This window comes from Octopus sinensis, linkage group LG11 (genome assembly GCF_006345805.1).
Source record: "Octopus sinensis linkage group LG11, ASM634580v1, whole genome shotgun sequence".
NCBI lineage: Eukaryota > Metazoa > Mollusca > Cephalopoda > Octopoda > Octopodidae > Octopus > Octopus sinensis.
In genome coordinates, this window is record NC_043007.1 from 52,571,562 (window position 1) to 52,583,545 (window position 11,984).

The window sequence follows — 11,984 nt, forward strand, 5'->3', positions numbered from 1 at the left end:
CATTCGAGGAAAGTTTAAGTAATACTAAGTAATTAAGGGTTTAGCAACGAGTTTGCCTCACCAACACCGAATTTAGAAATAGCAGTCAAAGAGTTATAGCTATTCTTTCTACTAAGGGAGGATCTCAGTAAAACCACAGCACTTGAAAGGCAAACACAGACAGGCAAGAGAGAAAGAAATGATGACAATCGCATCATACAATATTAAGTCACCTACGGACGTACGTTTTGAAATTAAGTTTTAGGAAAGCATAAGAATTAGATAATTATGTCTTACCCAATTTTTTTTCTCATCAGCGTAGGACACTACAATTATGAATATACGTATGTGTATATGTATATACATATATATGTATATACATATATATATGTGTATATACATATATATGTATGTGTATATACATATATATGTATGTGTATATACATATATATGTATGTGTATATACACATACATATATATGTATATACATATACACATACATATATGTATATACATATACACATACATATATATGTATATACATATATATGTATATACACATACATATATATGTATATACATATACACATACATATATATGTATATACACATACATATATATGTATATACATATACACATACATACATATATATGTATATACATATACACATACATATATATGTATATACATATATATATATGTATATACATATATATGTATATATACATATATATGTATATGTATATACATATATATGTATATATACATATATATGTATATACACATATATATGTATATACACATATATATGTATATACACATATATATGTATATATACATATATATGTATGTGTATATACATATATATGTATGTGTATATATGTACGTATAATATAAATAATCGGGAAGAATTGCAATCCCTGAGTCAAAATCAGTGCGTGATCTGGGCATTGACATGAGCAATGATGCATCTTTCCAAGTGCTTATTACTAATCTGGTGATGAAATGCAGAAGGCTAGCTGGATGGATTCTCCGAACTTTCAGCCACTAGGAAAGACTGAAAGTATTAAACCTCTTCTCCCTAGAGCGAAGGCGGGAGAGATATGCGGTGATATACATCTGGAAAATCCTGGAGGGTCTTGTCCCAAACTTTGGCATTCAAAGTTAACCCAACCGCAGAACGGGGCGCCACTGCATGGTGCTAAGATTCCAACATCACCATTAAAATACAGGACCAGATACTGCAACAGCTTGGGTTTCAGAGCACCACAGCTCTTTAACAGCCTCCCTAAATGCCTGAGAGATTTGCATGGTGTGGATGTGGGTTTCTTTAAAACTAAACTGGATCTCTTCTTGTCCGGGGTCCCAGATGAACCTACCTCACGACAGGAGACACATATGCGGGCAGCGGCATCGAACTCCCTTGTTAACCAAGTGCCACGTATCAGAGGTGGATTCACATATTAGTGTAGCTCATTCAGCGGTGGTGCCACAGCGTTCAGGCTGAAATTCGTTCCATGACTTTGCTGATGTGTGAGGTCAGAGAGATAGGCTCATAATTTTTAGCATCTGCTCTGCTTCCTCCCTTATCGATAGGGCATATTACCCCCTCTTTCAATTTGACTGGGAGTTACCATTTGCAAGAAAGCTCTGAAAAAGAATCTGTAGCGGTTTTGCAAGGGCTGGCTCGTTTTCACGATTTGAGAAGGATCGCTGGAAATCCATCAGGTCCAGCAGCTGAGTTTGTGTCAATATCATCTATGGCCAGTGTGATATCATCATCTTCAATGTTGATGTACTCAATTTTTGCCTCTTTGGCCACAGGTAAAGTGGCAAAGAATTCTTTTGGGTTGTTTACTTGCCTGTGTCCTAGAGGTGTAGTGAACTCACTTTGGAACTGTTCGTTCACTATTTCACTCATCCTCGTGGGATTTCCTCTGAGAGAGCCATCTTTTTGGAAGAGAGGTCCTATTTTCTGGTGCACTGTGGCTGTCTCTTTGGCAAACTTAAAGAAAGCTTTAGGGTTTATATATATATATATATATGGCTTTAGGGTGATAGTGACTCAGCAATTAGAGCAAGGTCATCAGCATAGAGGAGCTCCCAGGGGTATCCTGTCTTGAATTCCTCCGTTATTGCCTGGAGGACTATGACAAATAGGAGGGGGCTGAGGACTGAGCCTTGGTGGACACCTACTGTCACCCGGAATTCTTCACTGTACTCGTTGCCAACCCTCACCTTACTAACGGTGTCCCTGTACATGGCTCGCATAGCTCTCACTAACCATTCATCTATCCCTAGTTTCCTCATTGACCACCAGATAAGGGATCGGGGGGACCCTGTCGAAGGCTTTCTCCATGTCAACGAAAGCCAGGTACAGGAGCTTATCTTTGGCTAGGTATTTCTCCTGCAGCTGCCTTACCAGGAATCAGTGGTACTTTTCCCTGGCACGAAACCAAACTGCATCTCATCTAAACTAACTCTCTCTCTAATTAGTTGGGCTATGACCCTCTCCATAACCTTCATTACCTGATCCAACAGCTTGATACCTCTGTAATTATTTCTATCTTGGGCATCACCTTTACCTTTGTAGCAGTTGACTATTATGCTGCTACACCAGTCATTGGGTATGACTCCTTCGTGTATCACCTGATTAACTATACAGGTGACTTGGCTATAGCCGACACTACCAGATATTTTGAGCATCTCTGCAGTGATTCCTGATGGGCCTGGGGCTTTCCCTGTCTTCATGCTTCTAATTGCCTTAACTACCAAGGAACTGTCAACTCGGATAGCTTGTCCCTCTGTTGGGTCGACATTCGGCAGACTCTCTTTATCCCATCCATTTCCCTTATTCAGCAACCTTTCATAGTGGCGTCTCCATACCTCTCTCTTTGCATCCTCATTTAGCGCAAGTGCGCCATCATCCATGCGAACACATTTCTCTCCTACCACATCATGATTCTCTCTCACACACTGTCCTGCAACACGAAATACCTCAAGTTTTTGGTCCTCACGACGCAGAACATTGGCAAATTCTTTCTTATCTGCTTCCCCTCTGGCTAAATAGACCTGTCTCCTAGCTTATCTTTTGGCAATCTGATACAATTCCCTACTACAACCATTCTTCCAGTCCTTCCAAGCCTGTCTCTTTTCTCTAATAGCCCTGTCTACAGCATTGTTCCACCACCACGTTATTTTGGGTCGAGAGGGGACTTTGCACCAGCCACAGATCTGGTCAGTGGCTCTCAGCAGGTTGTCCCTTAGAATACTCCAGTTGTCTTCTACCCCATGTGAAGCTCTATCCTTTTCTGCTTCGTCAAAGGCTTCAAGTAATATCCTCTTTGTCCTGATCCTAAAGTCACTAACTACCAGTCTTTGTTGTGGGGTACATTCTTCGCCTGGGAAGGTTTTGGCATTTATAAGCAGCCATCTTTCCCTTTTCCTGGCAAGGATGTAGTCAATTTGGCTGGTAGGTTTCCTGAAGTTAGTGTTGCAAACCATAAGATCATTTGCATCACAGAACTACAGCAGCCTGGTTCCCTCCTTGTTGCGGGAACCATAACCATAACCTCCATGGACACCATGGAAGCCCACAGCATGTTGTCCAACATGCCCATTGAAGTCACCAGCCACAAAGAGAAGGTCTCTGTCGTTCGTCAACGAGGTAGTCTGCAGTAGAGTGTCATAGAATCAGTCTTTCTGTCCATCGGGTAGCCCTGGCTGAGGAGCATAGACGGATATAATGGTTGCTGATCCATGATGAAGCACTAATCTGATCTTAAGTATTCTGTCACTTACTCTGATTACCTCAATTACCTTATCTATCCATTTTTCAGCGAGAAGTATACCCATGCCCCCAACCCCGTCAGTGTTCCCTGCCCAGAAAATCTTGTACCTGTGTTCTTTGCCTGTGAGGAACCTAGCAGAACCTCCTCTCCACCTTACTTCTTGGATGCAACATATATCAACACATCTCCGTTCAAGCATCTCAACTATCTCGCCAGACCTACCTTCCAGTGTGCCAACCCTGAGGGTGTGGGAGGTATGGGCCCTAGAGACCCTGGGACGGTGGACAGTAGCTGAAAAGAAAACTTGCATTTGGCAGAATTCATGAACAAGCAATACAGTAACGTTCAGTTCAACCTGCATAACACTACCCTTTCATATTTTGCACTGTATGAACATTACCTTACATAGGAGATAAGGCCGAGACTAGGGGTGGGGATGGCGAAAGGGTTTTTGCAGTCTTCATGGGAGGCAACCCAAGGATGGCAAAGAATAGGAACTTCTGGCATGTGTGGAGGGGGTGGGAGGGCAGGTGCACCACTAACTAGGAAGAGGTTCTGCTAATCATGAGACCAAGAAAGTAGGTTTGAAAAATCTGAGAAAGACAAATTTTAGGGGAAAGATAAGTGGCTGAGTGTTAAGACTTTAATAGTTAAGTGAATCAATGAATATAAGGTTATCTTCAGGAGCAACAGGAAGACAAGACTAAACGTAAACTATATTTACACAAATGGAATGTTACTGAACTAGACAGAATAATGAAAGAATAATGATATGTGCAAAGATAGTAGGTAGAAGAAGCGAGGTTGAAAGAAGGATTCTTAATTTTTATCCATTCATGAGCGGTCCGTTATTCTTCGGTAGGGGTTAGGAAGCGAGTGGAATTCTCGATTATGTGTTCACTAGTTTATAATATGGCGATGGTGGTTATGGAAAGAGGGAGACATAGAGAAACATAGGGAGAGAGACAGGGTTAGTTAGAGAGGGGGGAGAGAAGTGGTCAAGAAACACGTGGGAGGAAACGGTATGAGGGGCTCTGACTGGCATAGTTGAAACGAGACAGCAGTCTCAATAATATTTAATATTTAAGATAGACTTGAAAAAAAAAGTAAAATCTGAGATATGGCGGTGCCCCAGCATGGCCACAGCTCATGAGCTGAAACTAGAATCAATCAATCAATATGTATATATGTACATATGTGTATATGTACATATGTGTATATATATCTATGTATATATGTCACATGATCACGTGACTGACCAGACCATCAGATGTTGCTACACATCGCTGGTCACAATGCGTTCGCATTGTTTTAGCCTTCGAATGACGCCACCCCGCTGGCTAAGCGAGCAGGCCAACAGAAGAAAGAGTGAAAGAAAATGTGGTGAAAGAGTACAGCAGGGATCACCACCCCCTGCCGGAGCCTTGTGGAGCTTTTAAACACTCACAACGCCCGATTTAGGAATCGAAACCACGATCCTACAACCGCGAGTCCACTGCCCTAACCTCTAGGCCATTGCGCCTCAACTGTATATATGTACATATGTGTATGTATATACATATACACACACGCATATATAAATATATATATATATATATATATATATAATATATATATATATATATATATATATATATATATATATATATGTAAAGGCAACAGTGGCTTGAAGTATTTTTAAATTCTGTGTGAGAAAATAATGTGATGTTATAGAAGAGAAGTTTGTTTGCATGGATGATGGTTCACTTGCAAGAAGGTTTAAAGACAAGTATTCTTTAAACACTAAGAATGTGCAGACGCCCTCAAATATCTGTGGAGATCATTAGAAGTAGTGAATAGCTTCTATTACCTAGGCGTCCAAGGTAGCAGTAACGGAGGAAGTAGTGAAAGCATAGTTACTAGAATAAGAACGGGCTGGGCAAAGTTGAGAAAGCTACTACTTCTGTGGGTAACAAAGGGCCTCTTCCTCTGTGAAAGGCAGACTGTATGGTGGCTCTCTACATACAGCTGTGCTATATGATGGTGAAACATGGGCTATGACTATAGAGGACATGTGAAGGCTTGAAAGAAATGAAGTTAGCATGCTCTGCTGGATGGGTAATGTCAGTGTGTTCATACAACAGTGTAAATGATTAAACAGAAAAATTAGGCATGAGAGGCATCAGATGTTGCATGCAAAAGAGATTATATATACACACATAGGTTTATGCACACACACGTGTGTATAGGTATGGTTGTGTGGTAAGAAGCTTGCTTTTCAACCACATGGTTCTGGGTTCAGTCCCACTTCGTGGCACCTTGGGCAAGTGTCTTCTACTAGAGCCTTGAGTGTATTTGGTCAACAGAAACTGAAAGAAGTCCAAAATATGTGTGTGTGCCTTTGTCCCCCACCACCGGTTGACAACCAGTATTGGTATGTTTATGTCCCCTTAACTTAGCAGTTCAGCAAAGACTAGTAGAATAAGTACTGAGGTCAGTTTATTTCAATAAAAATTCAAGGTGATATCCCAGCATGGCCACAGTTTAATGATTAAAACAAGTTAAAGAGATAAAAAATATATATATACATATATGTGTGTGTATCTATACATGTATGTATATGTACATATAGAGGAAATGAGTATATGTTGATTGACATATATTAATAGGAATATACAATGAGTGCTCTGATCAGTTTACCATAAAAACTCCAGGTTGAAGTGTAATTGGGAATAAGGTTTTGAAATAGCTTAACCAAGGCAGCTAGAATCAGCACCTGATTCAGTGGGTGTAAATAGATCAGAAATGGAAGACAGATGAGCAGAGCATTTGATATTACTTGAGGATATTTACTTCATAATAAAGAGTACAAATAAAGTATTAGGATAGTTACGGTAGATAAGTAAAGTCTCTTACAGCTGTTTCTGGAATGCCTGAGCAAGTGAATTGTGTAACAAATTCAAGTAATCCAAGTATCCCATTGTCAGAGAGATTGAAGTAAAACATTATAAAAAGATATCCTTAATAATTAGTAGTCATTAGTTAATGTACATATTCACTGTACCTTCTTTAAACTATGGTCTCTCCAGTTCCATACTAGGCAAATACCATATTCAGGATTACTGCCCTCCCATTTGGATCATTTGTTATGCCCCATCAAGTCCTGTCCATATGAAAAAGCAGATGTAAGATGATAGGGATTGTGTATGTGTGTGTTTTATTTGTGAAAATATGTATAAATTTTTAATTTTTTACTTTATAGTGAATTTGCTCGTGTTTCTTTGGAGAAAGGTCTTGGAGTTGTTGTAGTTGGATTTCCAGCAACACCAATAATTGAATCAAGAGCTAGATTTTGTCTTTCTGCATCTCATACAAAAGAAATGCTTGATAGAGTAAGTAGATTTATTTTTTAACTATTGAAAATTAGAATGAATGTATGATGTTTTGATATTTGCTTATCATTCAAGAGAAAAGTTTTCATGAAAGTTTCCTTTGTGATTTTATATTCCTGTTTCCAAACTTAATGTGACATAGTGATGGAATATTGCAGCTGACAGGGCCATAAGAGTGACAAAACCACATGGTTCTAACTTCAATCCCATTGCATGGCAACTTGGGCAAATGTCTTCTATAGCCCCAGGCCAACCAAAGCCTTGTGAGTGATTTGGTAGATGGAAACTAAAACAATCCTGCTGTGTGCATACATTTGTATTTGTCCCCCACCACTACTCTACAACCAGTGTTGGTTTGTTTATGTCCCCATACATGTCATTTAGAATGCATAACTTGGGTTAGATTTTGTTTTAAGTAGCCAGCACTGAATGAAGAGACAGTGTATAAGAACAACACTATTTCAATGTGCCTTTCCATTTCATAAGATGAGGGTACTATTTGAGAGAGATTTGGTTATTTTCACGTCAGCCAACCATGTCAGGTTTCCCAAAATTGGATAGTGTTAACAAGTGAAGCGATTAGAGTAGAAATATAATGATAGGATTGGTTGCTTTTGATAATACTAATGGGGTATCATTTTGAAATTGACACAGTGACATATACACCCAAATCTTTACAAATTACTGCTTGTTTTTGCCAGGCCATAGACATAATCAATGATGTAGCTAACCATTTGGGGATCAAATATTCTACAAAGAAGTTAACCATTTTTCATGAAGATGAAGTAGAATTAATAAAGGTAAGCTTTATTCTTTTCTTCAACTAAACATTTCGTGAGTGATTGGCTTGCAGGGTGCCAATCTGCAGACTCCAGCTTGTTGACTTTCAAAAATTTTCTTTTATAAATAGTTTTAAAGATCACATAGTTTGCTTCAAACGTTGTCATTGAAATTGCAGAATGATAAAAGCTTCCATATCCCAAACTTCAAAAGAAAATTTTAATTTCATTAAAGGTGTGTATGAAAAATGAAATTTCAAAGGAGTATTGTTTCTTTTTACATGTCTTTTCTTTGTTTTGATGAATATTTTTGTTGGTAATCAATGTTGAGACTATATGAATTTGTGCTGCTTTCAGAATTTTATTTATTGAATTTAATTCCCCCTCACCCTTCTTCACCACCATTCTGTCTCCTTTCTAATTGCAGTAACCATGTATCTCCTCTACAGCAAGATACCTGTGTCTGTCTTTCTATCGTACTTTAACTGCTTATCACTATGCACACTGCTACCGCCCTCGATACTACAGCCCCCCCCCCCACCTCTCAGTCAAGAGAGCAGGAATTGGGGAAGGCACTTGGCGTTGGTGTTTAGGATGGTCTTGGATAGTGAGGTTCCCCGATTGTCCCTAAAGGACCACATCATCTTTTATTACTACTATGTATACTTACTTTCCTTGTTTTATTGTATAATGTGTATACTTTCTTCTTGTTTTGTTTTTTTTTTTACATTTAATTCTATGTAAATCTCCACATTTCATATGTCTTTGTATTTGCCTGGGTGGCAAATAGAATTATTATTATATTCATTCATCTTTCAGTCATTATCTTTATAGGAAGCTTTATCTTGTTCCTCAGAATGATTTGGCTTATAAAACTGACCATTTCATGCCCTTTTTCTGCTTGCTGTAGTCAACATTGTTCTATACTTTAATTGTACATTAACATGTTTGAAATAGAAATTTCTCATGATTACACTTCAATTGCTGTAAAATAGGAGCACAAGCAACAAATATGTGAACTATGCTTATAGGCCAAGAAAAAGAAAGCATATCTCCCATTCTTTGTTGTTCCTGCATGTATTCTATTTGTTGTTCTTTCATTTGATGGTGAACTAACAATATTTGTAGATCTGCCATTTTATTAATTTTCATTAAGCTACTTTTTGCGTAGATTTTCATTTACTGTTGCCTGAAAGTGCAACACAATTGACATAATTTGTTTTAAACAATTGTAACAAGTCAAGAGGAAAAGAACACTATCAATAATGACAAAGATGGAATATTGATAATTTTCAAATATAGAAATCTACATTTTAATCACACTCTGAGAAACAATCTCACTTCTGACATGTTATAGTAGCAGCTAGTGATCGGTTGGTAGAATGTTATTGTCTTATCTACAGTCTTGAATCTGTTGTTCTTTTAGAAACCAGAAATTTTGTTTTAAAATGTAACTACCTCTTTTTCACAGAACAGGGCTGCAACATGTTAATCAACTTTCATTTATTCATTTGAAGGTATTTTACACAGCAAATCAGATTACACATGATAAAAATAAACTTAAAATACAAGCAATAAAACAATGTACAAGATACAACACATTTATTTGAATTTAAATATAAACATTTCAAAAATGAAGATTTTTGTATGAAAATTATATTCATTGAACACCATCTTAATTCTATTATCCCTACCTTATATTTATCTTCTTTCTTGTCCTACAGTGATTGCTGTACCTTGCTGAGACAGGCACATCCATCTTTTGTTGGCTGCCTCCCTCTTCACCCAAGAATCACTACCACTACTTGCCATGCATTGTCTACTTCAAGTTGGTAATTTGTGGATGGATATGAAAATTTAGCCTGAATTCTCTTGTTGCTGATAAATTTATTGACCACTTTTTCATCTGCTTGACAAAGTTCTATAGCTACATGAGCTAGGGCTTGTATCAAATATGCACTTATTGGTTCTTATCTCTCCTTTGTGTATATATATATTGATATATATGCGTGCACACACACACATTCTCTCTCTCTCTCTCATGAAAGCAAAAATTGTAACCCTTACACACCATAATGATAACCAATACTGCTTCCTACCATCTTTCTGTTAATTCTCCTCATTACACTTCCATTAATACAGAAAAAGCAAAATTATTTTTACAACCGCAGATCAAATGATCGTTGAAGATTTATTCTGAAACTTATCAAGGACAGTCAGTGACTTTTTTTTTTAATAAAATATAATAAAATATAACAAGTTTTAAGTATTCTATTTCTTTTCATTAATATGAAGGACTGATCTTTACAATTCTATACTAAGAATGTGTGTGTGTATATCTATCTATATATATACACACACATGCACACACACACAAACATGCGTAGTTCAATTTTTTTCTTTTGTTTTTTATCAATTTTGCTCCTATATTATATAATTTCATTTATTGTTGTTAAGATTCCTGTATTTGGATAAAAAAAATTCTTTTAGTTCTTTACAAGGATTCTTTTATTTCCCTGTTTTCTTATATATATAAAAATTTTTTCCCAACATTTTCTTTCTATGGAAAGGAATCTAAATATTGAGATATTTGTATGGAAATTGGGACATGTGGTATAAATGAAGGTCTTCTTTGTATGTAAAATGTTAAACATTTATGTGTGTCTGTAGATATATACATATATATTTATAAATACACAGATATATATCTCTATGTGTATGTACATGTGTATAGAAAAGTATGTATGTGTACACACACATGAACACACAACTGTCCAACGAATGGTTTGTGAAACTCTAACAGTTTCTGGAGATTTTTCAGTTTCAATAAAATAGTATTTTACTCAACCCTTGTATTCGAGTATTATTTTCTCACTTTTTACGCCTGTGTTAACATGTGTTTATATATCATCATCATCATTGTTAAACATATGTTTTCCATGCTAGCATGGGTTGGACAGTTCGACCGGGGTCTGGGAAGCCAGGAGGCTGAACCAGGCTCCAGTCTGATCTGGCAATGTTTCTATAGCTGGATGCCCTTCCTAATGCCAACCACTCCGTGAGTGTAGTGGGTGCTCTTTATGTGCCACTGGCACAGGTGTCAGGGGAGGCTGGCAACGGCCATGATCGGTTGCTGCTTTTTACATGCCACCGGCACGGAAGCCAGACAAGGCGACCCTGGCATCAGCCATGTATGGGTGGTGCTTTTTACGTGCCACTGGCACAGGTATCACAACTACAATTTCCATTTGATTTTTTTTATGTTGATGTACTTGACTCAATAGATCTCCTCAAGCACAGCAGGTTGCCCTACGGTCCATGGTAAGCACAGCAGGCCGTCCTGCGATCCAAGGCACTTTGGATGGCCTGGTGCAGGAAACAGCCATGAACTCGCATTATTTGTTGGGTCTTCGCAGTCACAGCATATCTCCAGAGGTCTCGGTCTTTCATCATTGCCTCTGTGAGACCCAACGTTTAAAAGGTCATGCTTGACCACCTCAAGCCATGTCTTCTTGGGTCTACCTCTACTACGGATTCCTTCAACTGTTTGGGAGTGGCACTTCTTCACACATCTCTCCTCATCCATCCGTAGTACATGACCATAGCAGTGTAAACGTCTCTCTTGCATGCTACATCCAATGCTTCTTATGTCCAGCATTTCTCTCAGGGCGCTATGTCATGTATGCACACTGACGTTACACATCCAATGGATCATGCTAGCTTTATTTCTTTCAAGCCTACGGATGTCCTCCGCAGTCACAGCCCATGTTTCACTACCGTGAAGCATGGCAGTTCACACACATGCATCGTACAATCTACCTATTACTCTGAGCAAGAGACTCTTTGTCACCAGTAGGCGTAGGAGCTTTCTAAACTTTGCCCAGGCTATTCGTATTCTAGTGGTAACACTCTCTGAGCATCCAACCCCACTACTAACTTGGTTACCTAGGTAGTGGAAACTATCAACTGTTTCTAGTTTCTCCCCCAGGAATGTAATAGAATCTGTTTTCTGAGTATCAATGGTGTCTATTGCACCTGTGCATCTGCCGCACACGAAGGCTA

General features: G+C 38.2%; 1 long non-coding RNA gene across 1 annotated transcript; it reads left to right on the forward strand.

Moving 5' to 3' along the window:
- The first annotated feature begins 6,979 nt into the window (after positions 1-6,979).
- On the forward strand, positions 6,980-10,769 carry LOC118765421. The gene is made up of 3 exons (XR_005001284.1): positions 6,980-7,143; positions 7,845-7,943; positions 9,647-10,769. It is a non-coding gene; the product is annotated as an uncharacterized LOC118765421 (long non-coding RNA).
- The last annotated feature ends 1,215 nt before the right edge of the window (positions 10,770-11,984 follow it).